This window comes from Plectropomus leopardus, chromosome 13 (assembly GCF_026936395.1).
Source record: "Plectropomus leopardus strain MGB_pleo_1.0 chromosome 13, ASM2693639v1, whole genome shotgun sequence".
NCBI classification, from domain to species: Eukaryota; Metazoa; Chordata; class Actinopteri; order Perciformes; family Serranidae; genus Plectropomus; species Plectropomus leopardus.
The window spans coordinates 6,544,257-6,560,352 of record NC_142188.1 but is presented as its reverse complement, the minus strand read 5'-3'; the positions used below and the strand labels follow the sequence as shown (position 1 = coordinate 6,560,352).

General features: G+C 38.5%; 1 protein-coding gene across 1 annotated transcript in view; it reads right to left on the bottom strand.

Moving 5' to 3' along the window:
- The window catches only part of b3gnt2b (UDP-GlcNAc:betaGal beta-1,3-N-acetylglucosaminyltransferase 2b), a 40,505-nt gene that overhangs the window by 8,032 nt on the left and 16,377 nt on the right, over positions 1–16,096 (bottom strand). The window contains exon 2 of the mRNA XM_042501907.2: positions 8,112–8,277. The gene's annotated coding sequence lies outside the window, so the exon portion shown is untranslated. The remainder of the gene's footprint in view (positions 1–8,111; positions 8,278–16,096) is intronic.

The window sequence follows — 16,096 nt, the reverse complement described above, 5'->3', positions numbered from 1 at the left end:
AACAGATCTTTCTGTAATCTTTAACCATTCAGCACTAAAAACAAACACAACTACAAATGTCTTTGTAGGAAAACAGGAAGCAGAAATCCTGCCAGTAACCATGACGAACTACAACCACATGCACTACTGCTGAAAACACGTGTGTAATACATCTTTAATGCGCTTCTTAAGAGCTCGGTCAGTCCTGACAGGAATCACTGATGGAAAAATCAATTGATTTTCCTCCTCCTAACGATCATGTGCTTTCCATTTCAGGGAAAACAAGATAGTCATCATTGTTTCTATGGTCTCCATGGTGAGGTGAGAGATGTGTGCTTTCACCACACATCTCTCGCTATGTTAAGAAGAAACTGATGAGAAGATATTTCAACCACTGTGACAAAAAAGTCACATGACGTTGAACAAACATTTTATTCAAAACTGTTGGAAAATTTCAGAGGAGATAAATATCTGAAGATCTAAATCACATTTTCACTCCTGCTAACAAGAGCCAGCGTTTCTCTCAGGACACCTCAGAGAGGAGCGACTCAAAGCCGTCATCAGCCGTTTAACAGTTGTAGAGCTGTAAAGTTGGTCAACCCTTTGAAACCTGGATCAACAGCAGTTTTCTTGTGTTGTATTCAGATGCCTTTCGTAACCATTTAAAGAGGCAAAGAGCAACTTGGCAAGAAATGTCCCCTAAACTGCAAGACAATAGTAGAAGGTGACAAGAAAAATGACTTAGAGAGAGAGAGAGAGAGGAATTTGTTTTTTTTAAAAAAAGTCAAAAAACTAGTGAAAAATGTTTATAGAACAACATATATGATTATTTTAAAAATATATTTTAAATTATGTGACAGATATTATTTTATCACTTTTTCAGGTAATTTCCTTTTTTGTGCTAATTTTCAGGAAATTTTCTTACAATTATTGCCATTTTCTTGCTAATATTTTGTGTCATTTCTTGTAAAGTTGCTCATTGACTTTTTTTTGATGCTCTTAAGAAGACATCAGACCATTTTGCACAGGTTTCAAAGGGTTAAAATGCAATTTTTTTTTTGCTATTGCTGCACCGTAGTCCCACTTAATCATCTGGCTCTGATTGTTTCAGCCACCATGCAACACGAAGACAGAAAATCATTCTGCAAACTCTGCAGATCAGTAACAACAAGCTGTCAGGTTGTCCAGCAGGGTGTGTGCTCTGGACTGACAGGCAGTTAACACAGTTATTAACTTTGGCTTCAGTCCAAACTAGACAAAATGAAACAATTAGTCACCATAAAAAGAAATGTTCACCTGCAGTTATGTAACAGCGTGTGCTGCTCAGTAAGCTGCACTACAGCTGCTGTGTGTCTGTGTTTAGTAATGACGTGTTTACGTAAAGGGATTGCCGTGGATTTTTAAAGTGGGGCTGTATGAGACACTTATGTATAGACAGTGTATAACATACAGTAGCTGGCAGCTGCAGCGCTCCCGGTCTGCAGAAATACACTGGCCGCACACCTCGCAGGGGTTGATTTCAGGTTTGGAAATTTTTTGTCCCCCTGCTACTGTGGCCAAAATCTACCAGCAACTCATTAGATCACTTTTTTAATTTGTGGCTTGTGAGTTCAACAAATCTAGCAGGCACCTGCATATTTTACCAGACTTTGTCTGCTGGCTGGAGCTAATTTCCAAACCTGGTTGATATCAGAATGTGTTTTGGCAACTTTAAAAATGACCTACCTAAAAGAAAAAATCAACATCAGTGGTGGATGCCATATTCAGAGTATTTTCACCTCTTTATCTCGCCATCACACAACCTTTTCCTACATTTCACATAAATTACTTTTTTTTACTGATTTTATTGCAATTTGTGACTTTTGATAGCTATTTCTGCTAGCTGGTTTTTTGTTGAATTAGTTGCTTTTATATTTTGTATATCCCTTTGCATGTGAATTCAGGACATTGCATTAAAACAGCTTCATGCTCAGTCAATTTTCCCTCAATAAACAGTGGCTGATGATGATTTTTCAGAAGTTTGGGTCGGTTTAGCAGCTGATATGTGACCCGACTGAAACAAAACTTCACGTTTAAAACACTCAATACAGCGTGCACTTAGACAGATACTGTATGTTTTCAGTAGGCCTTTTTTAAAGTGGCTAAAACACATTTCGATATCGACCCCTCTGAGTCAATACGAAACAGTTTGCAGCAAACTGTAGCCGGGGAAAAGCCACAATTATCTCAGAGTGCAACAAATGCAAGCTACCAATTTCAGCTGCTTTTTTTATTCCGAAAAGGATATTTTGAGGACGGATCACGTATTTAAGTTGAACGATTTTCTAATTCACTGGTTAGATCCTGGAGACGCCAGCGAGCCAGATGGACCTCTATGAGGTTTCATTGATCAGCAGGTTTTCCTCACGCTGATTACATCTGGCACTAATTTACTGGACAATGCCAGGCTGTGTTTGAGCACGGTGGTTTCCTCCTGATAAAAGGTCCAGTGGGGTGAGGCGTCTCACCTGTGTGGGACTCAAGACTGTGTTTGCTTAAATTCAGATATCTCATTTTGGAGCCAGGCGTGGTTTGGTATCATGGATGTATTATTGGACTTGGTTACCAGACCCAAAGATGGCAGCTACTTAGTCAAATGAGAATTGCTCAGCTGGCGCATACACAAAAAAGGTTTTTTGGTTTCGATATCGACCCCTCTACACATGGTAATGCTGAGCTGTCTGCTGCTGCAGACCAGGAGTGCACCAACCAACTGTAAAAACACACAACGCCCCACTTCAAAATTCCCAAACTATCCCTTTAATTGAAGCACTAAAACAGCAGAGGACAGTTTCATCGTATGATATATTTCAGGATTTGTTCTCGCTTTGGTTTTGCTCCTTTTTTTCCCGGCATAAACTGAACCAGTGAAGAAATATGGACAACATGTGAGCGGTGGGTTTGAACAGACAATACGGTCTTTCGGGAGGTTTGAGTCTGCCTCAGGTTTCTGTTTTGGCATGCTCACACACCCTCAGTGATAACATCCTCTTTGCCGTCTTCTCTTCTTACCGAAAATATCTGTATTCTTCCCGTTTCCTCCTCATTTTTGTGATGGCCAGTGAGGAAGCGTTTACATCTGCATGAGCCACTCTGGGAGTTTTTATTGAGTTATTTATGAACTATTTGGAATTCTTGTGGTACTCTGAAAACACACAATGACCAACATTATCCACGGTGAGTAAAAACTTGTATTTATTGCTTTTTTCTCCTTTGTTTATTTAGCTTGCAGTAGAGCGGTGACAGGAAACGAGGGGACAGAGAGGAGGTATGACAAAGATTCCCAGCCAATCTGGTGACCCCACGATCAACGCTTTGACCCCGCGGCTACCACGACGCCCCACTTGAACTTTCCAAATTTGATTCTGAGGCTGTAAACTTCAAACTACACGTATCCTGTATAAACAGCACTTTGAAAGCAATAAAACAAACTCACGACTGGATAATGAAAAAAAAAAAACGAAATAAATGGCAGCGAGCGTGCAGCTTTTGCTCCAGAACTGAGCCAACGGGCCCGAGGGTGAGCTCTGAAAGCCAAAAGTCTCCACATCTGGGAGATATTATGGACATTTGGGACCTTTATTTTTTGACTTCTTGACCCTTTCAGTCAAATTCTTGTCACATAAAATTAAAAAAAGCAGCCAGTAGCAGCTCTGTGAGGAATCAAAGGTTTTTACTATTCATCATAAAATAACTGAAACGATAAATCCATTATCAACTCCTCATCTTTCTAACAACTAATTGATTAATCTGCAAATCAACTGATTGACCATCTGTTTTACTTCTTCACATAATTATCTCTGTCCTCATCTGCCTGCCCTTTCTTATTTATATTTTTTATCATAGCCTATAATTTATTTATTTATGAACAATTTAATAAAATCTTTAATCAGAGTTAAGAGACTGTATGCACTGTTTGACTGTTTCATGGGAACCTCACTTGTCAAGCCCTTTGTGGGTTTTCTGGGTTTCCCCTGCATGTCTCCTTTTCTTGAAATGTATATCATTGCTGTTTTTAATGTGTGCTAAATAAATCATATCAAATCAAACTGTCTGACAGGGAAAATCCCTGAGTGCGATTAGTGTCATGCTGCAAAGAAAGAGAAACACAACATAGCATGATAGGGCTATATGACAGCTAAATGCTGAAGGTTTTACTCTCTGGTACAATAAATTTAACAGTTAAAATGTTAAACGGCTCGTGCTTCAGTGGGTTTATCTTCCTCCACAGCACAGACTGTATCCTTCCTGCCTCGTGTCGTGTTGCTCTCTTGGCCTCCTAGCAACACCTCTGCACCGCTGCGTTCCTGTTTGCTCTCTGTCCAACTCTCTATCCCTGTTTACCCCTTTTATTCCTCACCTCATCTACCTGCCCTCTCTTTTCCTGCTTTCTCTTGTATTTGGCTCATATTTACGTAAAAACAGGGAGCACAGGGCCGGTCACATCCTCACAGGATGATGAAACATAATCCTGACAGTATCTCAGTGTCAAATTACTAAGAACGATAATCACAGATGCAGCTTTTTCACTCCTTTTTCTCGCTTTTTTTATGAATGATTAAGCTTTCCTGTCCTGTGCATCCCCATACAAACAAGGAGACTTCTGGAAAACGGGTATTAGGGGAGGAGGGCTCTGGAGAAGGAACAACATGTTGACGAGACCACAGCTTCCTGTCGTCTAATTAACCATCAGCGGCGCAGAGCTGAACATACGCCTACCTGCATCAGGCTGATGGAACATCTGCGGCTGGTTACAGGGCATTTGTTTCAGCCGTTACACGGACGTTTCAGCTGATTCTCTTATCAGTAAATCAGGTTTGGGTGCTGAAACTGTTAACACGGGAACTATTTTGGTCACATTCAAGCTTTAAAGCCACAGAGCAGATTTATGGCCCAACGAGCCCTCGTCACGTGCAAAAGCGTTTTCCCTCCAATATTCAAATGTTGTCCCTGCTGCGGTTCACACCTGCAGTCTTGGATGCATATCTTATAAAAACCAAACTGTTGCATCAAGATGCTCTTTTTAAGAATAGATTTAGATGCAGAGCACACACGGGGTTTACCAAGAAAAGACATTAAGCAGCTTAACAGGAAGCACAGCATGTTTGTGCTTAATGGAGGTCCAGAGCGCTCGTAAATGACATAACAGTGGAGTCGAGTATCTGCTCAGGAAACATCTTTGGCTCCGTATTAATGACTTTCTACTGTATGGAGACTCTAATTGTCTGATATGTATGTGGTAATGCATGATAATGATAATGTGCGAGAGAGAAGGATCAGATAGAGGAAAATGAAGCACAAAGCAGACGCGAAAACCTGCATGACAAAAAGCAGAGAAACCATTATGCCTGATTTTGATTATTTAAATCTGGGGGGTTGGCGACTTAAAATTATGCCAGAGGAATCAGATTTGGTAGTTTAATATGAATATTCGACTTTTTTTTTCCACACAGAGCAAGTCTTTCTGTCCTTCTGTCTTTCAGTGTGCGACAATCTGATCACGCAAACAGCACGAGAGCAAACGATAATGTTCACGGGGAAATGAGCCGGAAGCTGGGCTCTCTTTCTGCCCACAATGCTATGACACAAAATCTGGTTAAAGATCTGTAACCCTCTAAGATCCAGACGCCTGATGACTAAAAGATTTTGTTATTAATGACCAACTTCAAGTGATGGCGACTTGACTTAGCTGGAAATGTTTTAATGTCCTTATAGCTTTATGGAAAACTCTGTCAATAATTTAATTAAGAACGAATGATCTGTATCAAAGGTGGATTAGTTTAATTAAAATTTTATTCAATTATAAATTTAGCAGCCTCCTCATAAGAGCCTTATGTGGTGCTTTTATACAGAACAGAAGTCGACCAATATTGGTTTTTCAGGATCAATTACAATACTGATTATTAGCATTTAATGAGACCAATAACTGATATTTGGAACCAATATGCATTTACATCAAAAATGAAAATATTTCTGTCGATATTGAGAAATTTGAATATTACAAACTCCAACACTAAACTTTGTTTAAATGCCTTCAGCAAATGTTCAATCAAAACTGAAACTTTGGAAAACCTATACAGAAATTTCCCATCAACTTTTTAAATCAAAATGAATACATAAAAATAGCTTTGTGGAGTTTTACAAAGTTAAAGTTCCTCCAGTGTTGATACTTTCTTTCCATTTATGGCGTTAGTTGAGTGTAATTTGCACATTTTTTCATTAATTAATTTTACTGACAATCATTGGAATTAAATGCTGATACAGATAATTGGTAAAATGCAGAATATCGGCCTGGTCAATAATCTGTCGATGGTTTGAGTGGGTATGTTTTAAGTTGGGAATTTTTTTAAATCGGTTAATTTGCCACCAACTGACTAGATGATTGCTGACTAAAAGCATTAGCAAGTATGTTTCTATCGAGGTTTCTCTCTTTGCACCGTGAGTCAATACGAAACATTTTGCAGCAAACTGTAGCCGGAGAAAAGCCACAATTATCTCAGAGTGCAACAAACGCAAGCTACCAATTTCAGCTGCTTTTTTTATTCCGAAAAGGATATTTTGAGGACGGATCACGTAATAAAGTCGAACGATTTTCTAATTCACTGGTTAGATCCTGGAGACGCCAGCGAGCCAGATGGACCTCTAAGAGGTTTCATTGATCGGGACAGACAGCAGGTTTTCCTCACGCTGATTACATCTGGCACTAATTTACTGGACAATGCCAGGCTGTGTTTGAGCACGGTGGTTTCCTCCTGATAAAAGGTCCAGTGGGGTGAGGTGTCTCACCTGTGTGGGGGAGGGGTGTGAGACAGCAGAAAACAATAGCTGTGGCAGGTTAAGAGTCGTGTGTGTGTGTGTGTGTGTGTGTGTGTGTGTGTGTGTGTGTGTGTGTGTGTGTGAGAGAGAGAGAGAGTTTAGCAGATCTAAATGAGTTTCAAGACTGTGTTTGCTTAAATTCAGATATCTCATTTTGGAGCCAGGCGTGGTTTGGTATCATGGATGTATTATTGGACTTGGCTACCAGACCCAAAGATGGCAGCTACTTAATCAAATGAGAATTGCTCAGCTGGCGCATACACAAAAAAGGTTTCTGGGTTTATTTCCGCGATATGTGGCCCTCTGAATATGAGCAGTTTATGGACTTTATATTGTGATATCACAGATTTTTAAATCACTTTTCTGATACCTAAAAAAAATCTTAACACAAAGAGCAATAATGAATCCTGTTTGTGGTTGGAGGTGTCCTGTTTTGCGAGGCTAAGCTAAAAGGTGTTTAATGAGGACTAGTGTGTAAGATTTAGGCAGCTTTAGTGGCATCTAGTGTGAGGATTGTAGATTTTAACCAGCTTAAACTTCTCCTGGTCAGAATTCATTTTTCGTTGTTTAGGAGGTTTTTACTGGGAGCCGGATTTTCCGCAGAGGTCTCCTCCTCTCCAAAACAAACGGACCAGGTGATTTAAACCGGTAGACAAACTGAATAAAGCAGTTCAACTTTACAAATCATTATTTCAAATGCTGTTCAACTCAGAACAGCATTTGAAACCTGTTAATGAGTATTCACCTTGATTCTCTGATAACTTAAGATTCAGACGTTTAGGAGGTTTTGACCGGGAGCCCAATGATCCAAAGAGGTCTCTTCCTCTCCAAAACAAACAGACCATGTGATTTAAACTGGTAAAAACACTAAATAAAGCAGCTTCACTTTAAAATAAACTATGTTTTCCTAACACTGCTCCCTGCAGAGAGGCCGCTAACTTTGGCGGCTGACGCAAAAACACGTATAGTCGTATCTAGAGCCGGTATTTGGTTGTCCGTTCTGGACCACTGTAGAAACATGGTGGTGAGAGCGATCTCTGTGGACGAGGACCTGCTTCCTATGTAGATATAAACTTGTCATTCTAAGGTAACAAAAACACAATTCTTATTTTCTGGTGATTACGCTGTAGAAAACAAATTTATTTGATCAGATTCCCCTAAATGCTCCACACTGGATCTGCACCTGCACCTGCACCTGCACCTGCACGCCTTGAAAAAGACGTATGTCACCTGAATATGCTGCAGTGTGTTCCTGAAGGTGTGAGTGCTGGTCTCACCTGTGCAGGTTAGAGCGCCTCCTCAGCTTGTGTCGTCTTGGTGTCGTCTCTCGGCTCTCTTAACCCATACTTAGCTCCGCCCTCTGGGGAACAGCAGCCAATGAGGCAAAAAAAAGGATCAGGCAGGGAGGAAGGTGAGCGGGAGGGAAGATCTGGAAGGCCAAACCTGAAAACAGATGAAACAACCTGCGTGTCAGCATGCTGACAGGATCTTTGACTGAGCAACACGACAAGATAAATATCAACCGCTTAATGGGAACTCAAAAAACCAGTCTGTGTTACCCATATGCTGAAAAGCAAATGTGTACAAAAGAGGGAGAAAGTCACACTGAACAAATGTCGAAATATTAACAAGCAGGAGGCGGCGAGGGTTAACAATTTATCCTGTATTTAACTAAGTGATTGTTAATATTTTTAGATCGCCCTGTCAATTTTATTGATGGCTTTTACCCGTTAGAGACCAGAGAGTGCGGCTCGACTCTGATCTCAGCGCACAACCACAGTTAAGCTGCTGTGTGTTTGAGAGAAGCAGCTGTAAAGTGCAAAACATGTACGACACAAACACAAAAAAACGCAAAAATTAGTCAGTCAACTTGTATTTTTCTGTATAATGCTAGTTTAGAATAAAAAAATCTTCTTATTGTGTGTTGTTTCAAGTTTGTGTCATTTTTTGACCTCCTGATACATTTCTTAATTTCATTTATACAGATTTTATGCAATTTTTATCTGTGTGCAAATAAAGTAAGAAAATTGTATTGTTATAGTAATCTTTTAAAGCAAAAATCTACAATCTTTTGTGGGTCCAGCTTCTTTAATTTTATGCTCTGCTTTTGACATACACGATAGTAAACTGAATATTTTGAGGGTTTGGTCTGTTAGTTCTGGGTTGTGGGACATTAGAGTATTTTCACTAGATGTTTTATAGACAAAACAATTAATTTCAAAACACTCATATGTTTTTAGGCTCACTATCAATCCCAAATCATAACTCAGATGCCCGAGTGTAGGAAAATACATGAAAAACATTAGAGGAAGCAGAGAGCAGGCAGTTTCATGTTTTATTCTTGTTCTAGTGGTGAATTTAATTTGTAAAACAACAGAAGCAACTCTGTCCAAAACCACAGTTAGTTTATTCCACGACCAGAAACCACAAATCACAATAACCATCCGGAAACTTGGACAGTTGTAAAGCAGAAGTCAGCAGCAACTAGAGTTACACTCACACTGAAGTTCCCCTTTTATTCTGAATATAACAATTTTCTGAATCTGATGCGGGTCAAATAAACAGAATATTCTGTTTAAATAATCAGAATTAGACTGTTTTCCAAATATAGCATATCCAGATTCAGATGTGTGGGATTATTATTTGGATTTTAGGAGCATTGATACATTGCACATAAACTAACTTGCAGAGCTTTGGGGTGGACATGCATGAAGAAATCCCTCATCTCTGGTCAGTAGCAGAAATACACCTACTTCTAAAGATTATGAAAGACTGATAAACAGGTTTTTGGATATTCACAAATATCCCAGCAAAGAGCTTTACAAGAGGGAGTCCAAATTCTCCACCGGTAAGAAAACGTGAAAAGAAAATCATATTTTGATGCAAAGAAACCAAAAGACACACGGCTGTAGCTGTTCTACCTTTCCATGTTTTAACGTGACAGATGACATGTGAGGACACGTTAATCAGAGTATGCACGGCTGCATGTGAACGGGAGCGTTCGTGGAAAATTATTTTTTATTAGATATGTAAACAGCATAGTATGACTATTGTCTTTTTTTGGAGTAAGGGCAAAAATGGACTATTGTACATGTAAAAATGCTCTCTGTACTCAAAAAAAGACTTAATTCAAGAGCTGATAGGATCACATTTCACTGCAGTAACACTTGTGTGATTTCATGTGACAAATACATGATTGCTTGATTGAAATTTTTTTTAAAAAAAAAATGTGTTTGGAAATTTGCCACATTGTCTAATAAATTAAGAAATGACTTTAAAATCGCCAGGAGCATCAGCAGTAAGCAAACACGCAGCACAGTGATCAGGTTTCTCCAGGAGAGTCTGGCTGGTGAAAACAGGTTTCTAAACTTTCCCTATGTCCACTGACGAAAACGGTATTTGTCATTTACATGATGTTAAAGAAACGTGATTAATGCAAACACTCAACTGTAGCCTGCGCTCAGCTGACAGCTCAACACAAACAGGCACAGGTGGAACAGAGATAACATGTTAAAGGGTAACATTCGAAACAGGAAACAGACAGCGACCCTACACACGGTTTACAGCACAGACATTCAAATCATGAGGCGCTGCAGCGTTTCTTTAAATACCCAAAGAGAGTTTCATAAGTTCTTCCCACCACAGATATCAGAGCAGCTATAATTGTCGTTTTGGGGGATTTCCTTTAGTTTACAGTATTTGCGCTCACCCATGTCATTTTGTCCCCTCGGGATTAAAGCTCGTTATGTTTGAGCTTCTCTTAAGCTGCATTCACAACGAATTAGACGTTGCAGCAAAAACACAAGTCCTCCATTTATTTGAATTTGGGTTGTGCGTCTAAGCTGCAGGGGAAGCTGAAAAAATTGCAGTGTACAACAGCAAAGAGCTGAAACAGAATCAACTTTTGGTGAATAACTTCCTGATGTCATGTCGAGGTGAACAATCAGCACAGTCTCTTTCTATTATTAATGTTATTCAGAAAAAAACAAAACATGAACAGCTCGTGTGTACTATCCTCCAAAGGAGAGCACTGGTACCTTTTTAAAAAAATCACAAGTAGCTAAACCACCGATACCGATACAAATACACCACTTCATGCAAAACATTTTTTTCTACCTCAATCGATACCCGTGACGTGGATGGAAGCATTCAGCTGCGTAAAATAACCAGCGGCCGGTGAAGTCATACTTTTTAACATTTTGGTGGCAACTGGGTTCAATGAATGTCAACTTCATCAAAAACACGGCGCTCGACTTCATCACACGACAGCTCACAGTGACTGGCTGCAAACATAAACATTAACTTTTTAGGTGGTGTTTGCCTTTAACCCTTTGAAACCTAAGCAAACCAGCTTGATTTCTCACAAAAACATGGAAAAAAAGGTAATGAGTAACTTAAGAAGAAATGATCCAAAAATTCTCAAGAAGCTGGTTAAAAATTATAAGACAATTACCTGAAATTGGCACAAAAAAGAAAAGTAAAAGAACAGAAAAAGGAAATGGCCTGAAAAGAGTCATCAGATTTAAAAAGCAAATAAATAATAATAATAATTACTATCAAATAGTATTTTTCTGTAACTTCATTTTAATACATAATTGTAATAATAAAGAACACATTTTAAAAATATATATTTTTTTCTCTCTCTTTTTGAAAACTAAATTTTCAGGTCATTTTCTTGGAAACGTTCACAGTTTTTGAAGTAGTTTGCTACACATTTTATGCCAATTTCCTGGTTGCTTTTTCACAAATCTTTTTGAAAGATATCAAACAAATGTGCTCAAGTTTAAGATGTTGAAATGTTTGTGAAAGGCATCTGAATGCAGCACAAGAAAACTGATGTAGATCCAGGTTTCAAAGGGTTAATGGGTTAATGATACTACAGCTTAAGCCAGACAGGACCCGGGCTGCTGCAAAGGTCACAGCCTGTTTGCACACACTCTACCAGGGGAGCTAAAAGCCGCCCAAAATGCCAGTGTTTGGGTCACTTTCTTGTCTCGATAATTAATTCTCAACTTATTAAGGTCAGCAAAAACTATCAAGGTCATATCCATATATCAAAACAACTTGCCCTTGTGTTTATATGCCTTTGATGACATAAAAATGTCACCAAAATTTTAGCCAACATGAAGCCACAATCTCCTTCTGTCCTCTCAATCCGCTTTCTTTTGGAGCTGCTCCAGATAGACATGCAAACATTTATTTATCATCTTTTAATGTCCTTCAGTCTCTAATTCCAATGTGTGTATATTCCTAAAATTAAAAGCAAGGGATGTACTTATATCATTATGCTATTATCATTCTAAATATATGGCATAAAATGGTCTTAAAATGACAATAATGTAGTTTATCACAATTATTTCTGGGACAATAACAGTACTTATGGTTACGTTCATTTGTCTTTCTCAGCAGCAGTGATACTAAAGTCACGATAATCTAAGGAATTCTACAGATCTTTTAAGCCAACATAAACAAACTAAACCAGGACAAAGACCGCTGAGAGGGGAGATCGTCTTTCTCTTGTCGGCCTCCGCCCACCACTCCCCCAATAATGGGCCATTTTAGTGCCACTCCCACACCGCTGCACTGATCTGGTGTCAGTGCATCTTACCTCCGGTGGTCGTGTTGCTGCACGCACGTCTGCAGCGCTCCACATCTATCAGGGAGCTAAAGCTGCTTTTCTGCACCGTTTTCTGTCGTTTACAGAACGACGCCTCAATTAAGTGGAAGTGTGCTTTAAGCCGTTAAGTTATGCTGTTCCTTTTCAGACCTTGCATGAACTTTTTTTTTGTTTTTTTCCACATTATAGTCTGTGGAGAATAAAACAGTAGTGAATAAAAAAACATGAGGTTTATAAAATAACCAGAGTCTAAAATAAACACAAGTGAGTCAATGAACAGTCAGACAACAAATCTGTTAACTACCTGAAACTATGACTGACATCAGTTTTTCTTGTGCTGCATTCAAACGCCTTCCACAGGTAAGAAATTGGTAAAAAAAAAAAAAGTTGTGAGAATAAATCTGAAAATCAATGTAAAAAACCCCACAAAAAAACAGAAAATATATCGGAAAATTAATTTAATTAAAAATATTAGAAAATTACAAAAAAGGGGGCAAATGTATATTAAGATTATTTTAATTCAGTTTTTTAAAATATGTTGGAGAATATATAATGGATTTTTTGGGGAGTTTTTTGCGGGTAATTCCCTTGTTTATTTTCTTCATTTTACTTTCCTTTTTTCATTTTCAGGTAATTTCCTTGTTTTTGGGGTTTTTCTTTAATAGTTCCTGTGTCATTTTGGGGTTGTTTCTTCATAAGCTGTTTGTCTCCTTCTTCCCACGTCTTTAAAAGAAATCACGCCAATTTGCTCAGGTTTCAAAGGGTTAAACTAAAAGAAACAACATCTATATTCTTAAGCTTTTGCCAAAAATGACGTGGAAAGCTCCCTTAAAACACACGAGTGGTTTTGTTAATCATTAACCCGGCGTTTCTACAGGCTAGATATGAGGTGGCAGCAGATTAGGAGGACATATCACCTTTCACCGAGCTGCGCTGACGTACTCACGCCGTCTGAAACTTTCTCTTAAAGATTATCCAGAAATGTTAGAGGGAATATGAGCAGGAGAGTTAATCATGGGTTCAGTGTGTCTGTAGTTTGTGAGTAACTCGGTGACTCTGATCTGAACACTGTGTACTCTGGACTTTGTGCTCATGAAAGAAAAATACTTCTTAAACTTTACTCTTTGATTTGTTCAGAAACTTAACACCTTTAATTCCTGAACCGTCAAATCTGACAATTTGATTTTACTTTTTAAAAAATCGAGGATACAAATTGCCTTGAAAAATTGAGGTAAATAAAACTTAATTTACGTATACTTTATACCTTATCGTTAAGTTTACTTGAAATTAAGTTCTATGTTAATTTAGTGAAGGAGTTGCAACATAAAAATGTTTAATTAAATCAATCTCAGTTTTAATCGATCAAAGTTTTAAAAGCTTCAGTAAACATGTTTACTCTGCTGTATCTGTATTCTTTTGGTTGCAAAATAGTCAATCATATTTGTATTTTCTAAAACATGTTGACAAACACAACATCAGAGATTTCCTAACTTCATCTTTGACAAAATCCTTTTTGTTACCATCAAGTTAAGTCACACTAACAATTTCAAAATTAAGTAAATATAGATATATAATCAAAAAATTAATAATTTCTTGAACTTTTTTTGGTCATTTTCTTCTGTGTTTCTGTTTTGGACTTTTCTTTTTTGGACTTTTTTCTAAAGGTAATTTTCTTTTCACTAATTTCTTACTGTTTTTTGAGCCATGTGTTGGTAAGTTGGCCGTTGCCTTTTCCCCATGTTATGAGTTAATTATTTATTTATATATTTATTTATTTTATCTTATTTTTGCTTGTTTGTTCTTTAAACACAGATGCTATTTGTTATTTGTAAAACTGAAAATTAAAATACTTTTTTCCAAAAAAAAAAAAATCTAAGGGATCCAAAACAAGATTGTTTTTTATGAAAAAAAAAAAAAAAAAACCTGTATCAGCCTAAATCCAACAGTGGTGCTATAATTCAGACACTCCCCAATAATAACTAGGCTTAATCATGCTACAATCTTTCTCCACCATGTCAATCACTACCTGTCAAGCAGAATTAAAAATAAACTTGCAAAAAGACAGGAATGCCAAAGGCGTGTGAGGTCTGCTGACAGACCAGATCATTTCTGAATGGCCTCACTGCTGCAGGGCTTTCGTAACGGCTATGGATAACTGCATCAGGAACACACAGCAAGTCTTTAATTGAAATGGGCCTAATATTTCAGTTCAAGGTCATGTTAGCTGCCATTTCTGTTCACAGCTGAGAACACAACTAATGAAGCAGCAATGATTAACAACCTGTTTTTTTTGGTGTGCTGATTTTTAGTAGCAGCTGCTGAATTAGAGAAGTGTTCTGGTCATTGTTAAACGCTGTATGCAAAAAGGCTGTGCAGGTATACAGGTGTGCACTCTGCACTCAGCAGACAAACTGTGTGAGAGTGGAGTTTGTGATCAGCTCGTGAACACACACACTCAGCGAAGCACACGGTGTGACAGAGGCCAGCAGAGCATGTGAAGCAGAGTCACACTGCTGAGTGCTCTGTGTGTGTGTGTGTGTGTGTGTGTGTGTGTGTGTGTGTGTGTGTGTGTGTGTGTGTGTGTGTGTGTGTGTGTGTGAGATAAAGAGGCAGCACAGCGACAAGTGGGGACCCCCGAGGCCACGTCAGGTCTCTGGACAAAGTTCAAAATTCAAACAAGAGGGACGTCTGACCGATAAGAGAGGAGCAGGCTGAATGATAAAGCCAAATCATCCATGGCTTTTATCTGAGGGGGTCCCACCTTAGTCTTCACTAAGTATTGAGACACGTCTCTGAATTGCAATTTATTCCAATTTCCATTTTCCTCCCAGTTATAGGACACACACAAAAAACAGGGCCTATCCGTGTTTTACTCAGTCCATTTTTCTCATGTTTTACTTCTTAAATTTCAGTGTGACGTCTTTACCGAGAAAAAAAAGAAAGGCACAGACCACCCATGCCACGCTAAAAATGCATCTGCTGGAAATACTGCAGGCCTATATGTGTCCTACAAGTGGTCTATGAATATATACAGAGGAGTATTTGGTTACACAAACAGAGCAGAATCATGACATCTCATTTAACAACGTCTTACTAAGTTATTTCTCAAATTTGTCCCGGAGAAATGTCCCCTCACAGAACTGCAGTCCGACAGTAGAAGTACCTTTGTGCTTTTAACAGCCTTAAAAAACCCATTTACAGCAGGGATACTCAACTTGCTTTTCTTTGAGGGGCACTTTTGGAAGTTGACAGGTGGCCTGGGGCCAGTCACTGCAGTACCATCGATGATACTAGGATTTTAGGACGTTTCAAGGATTTTAGAACATCTGAAGGATTTTAGGACATTTCTACGATTTTGGAAATTTCCAGAATTTCAGGACATTTCTAGGATTTTCAGACATTTCTATTTTAGGACATTTCTAGGAATTTAGGACATTTCTTGGATTTTAAGGCATTTAGGATTTTTCGGACATTAAGGTCTTAGCTGGGACCTCTGTCAGGGGGTGTGGGGGATCCTCTGTTGGCCCTTTTTTTTACTACTCAAGCTCTATTATGATGCTGTTTTATGCCCTCTGGCGCCTTAACTACAGAAACAATTACCAGTGTGAATCACTTTCTTTACAGTGAATTAGAAAAAAAAGTTTT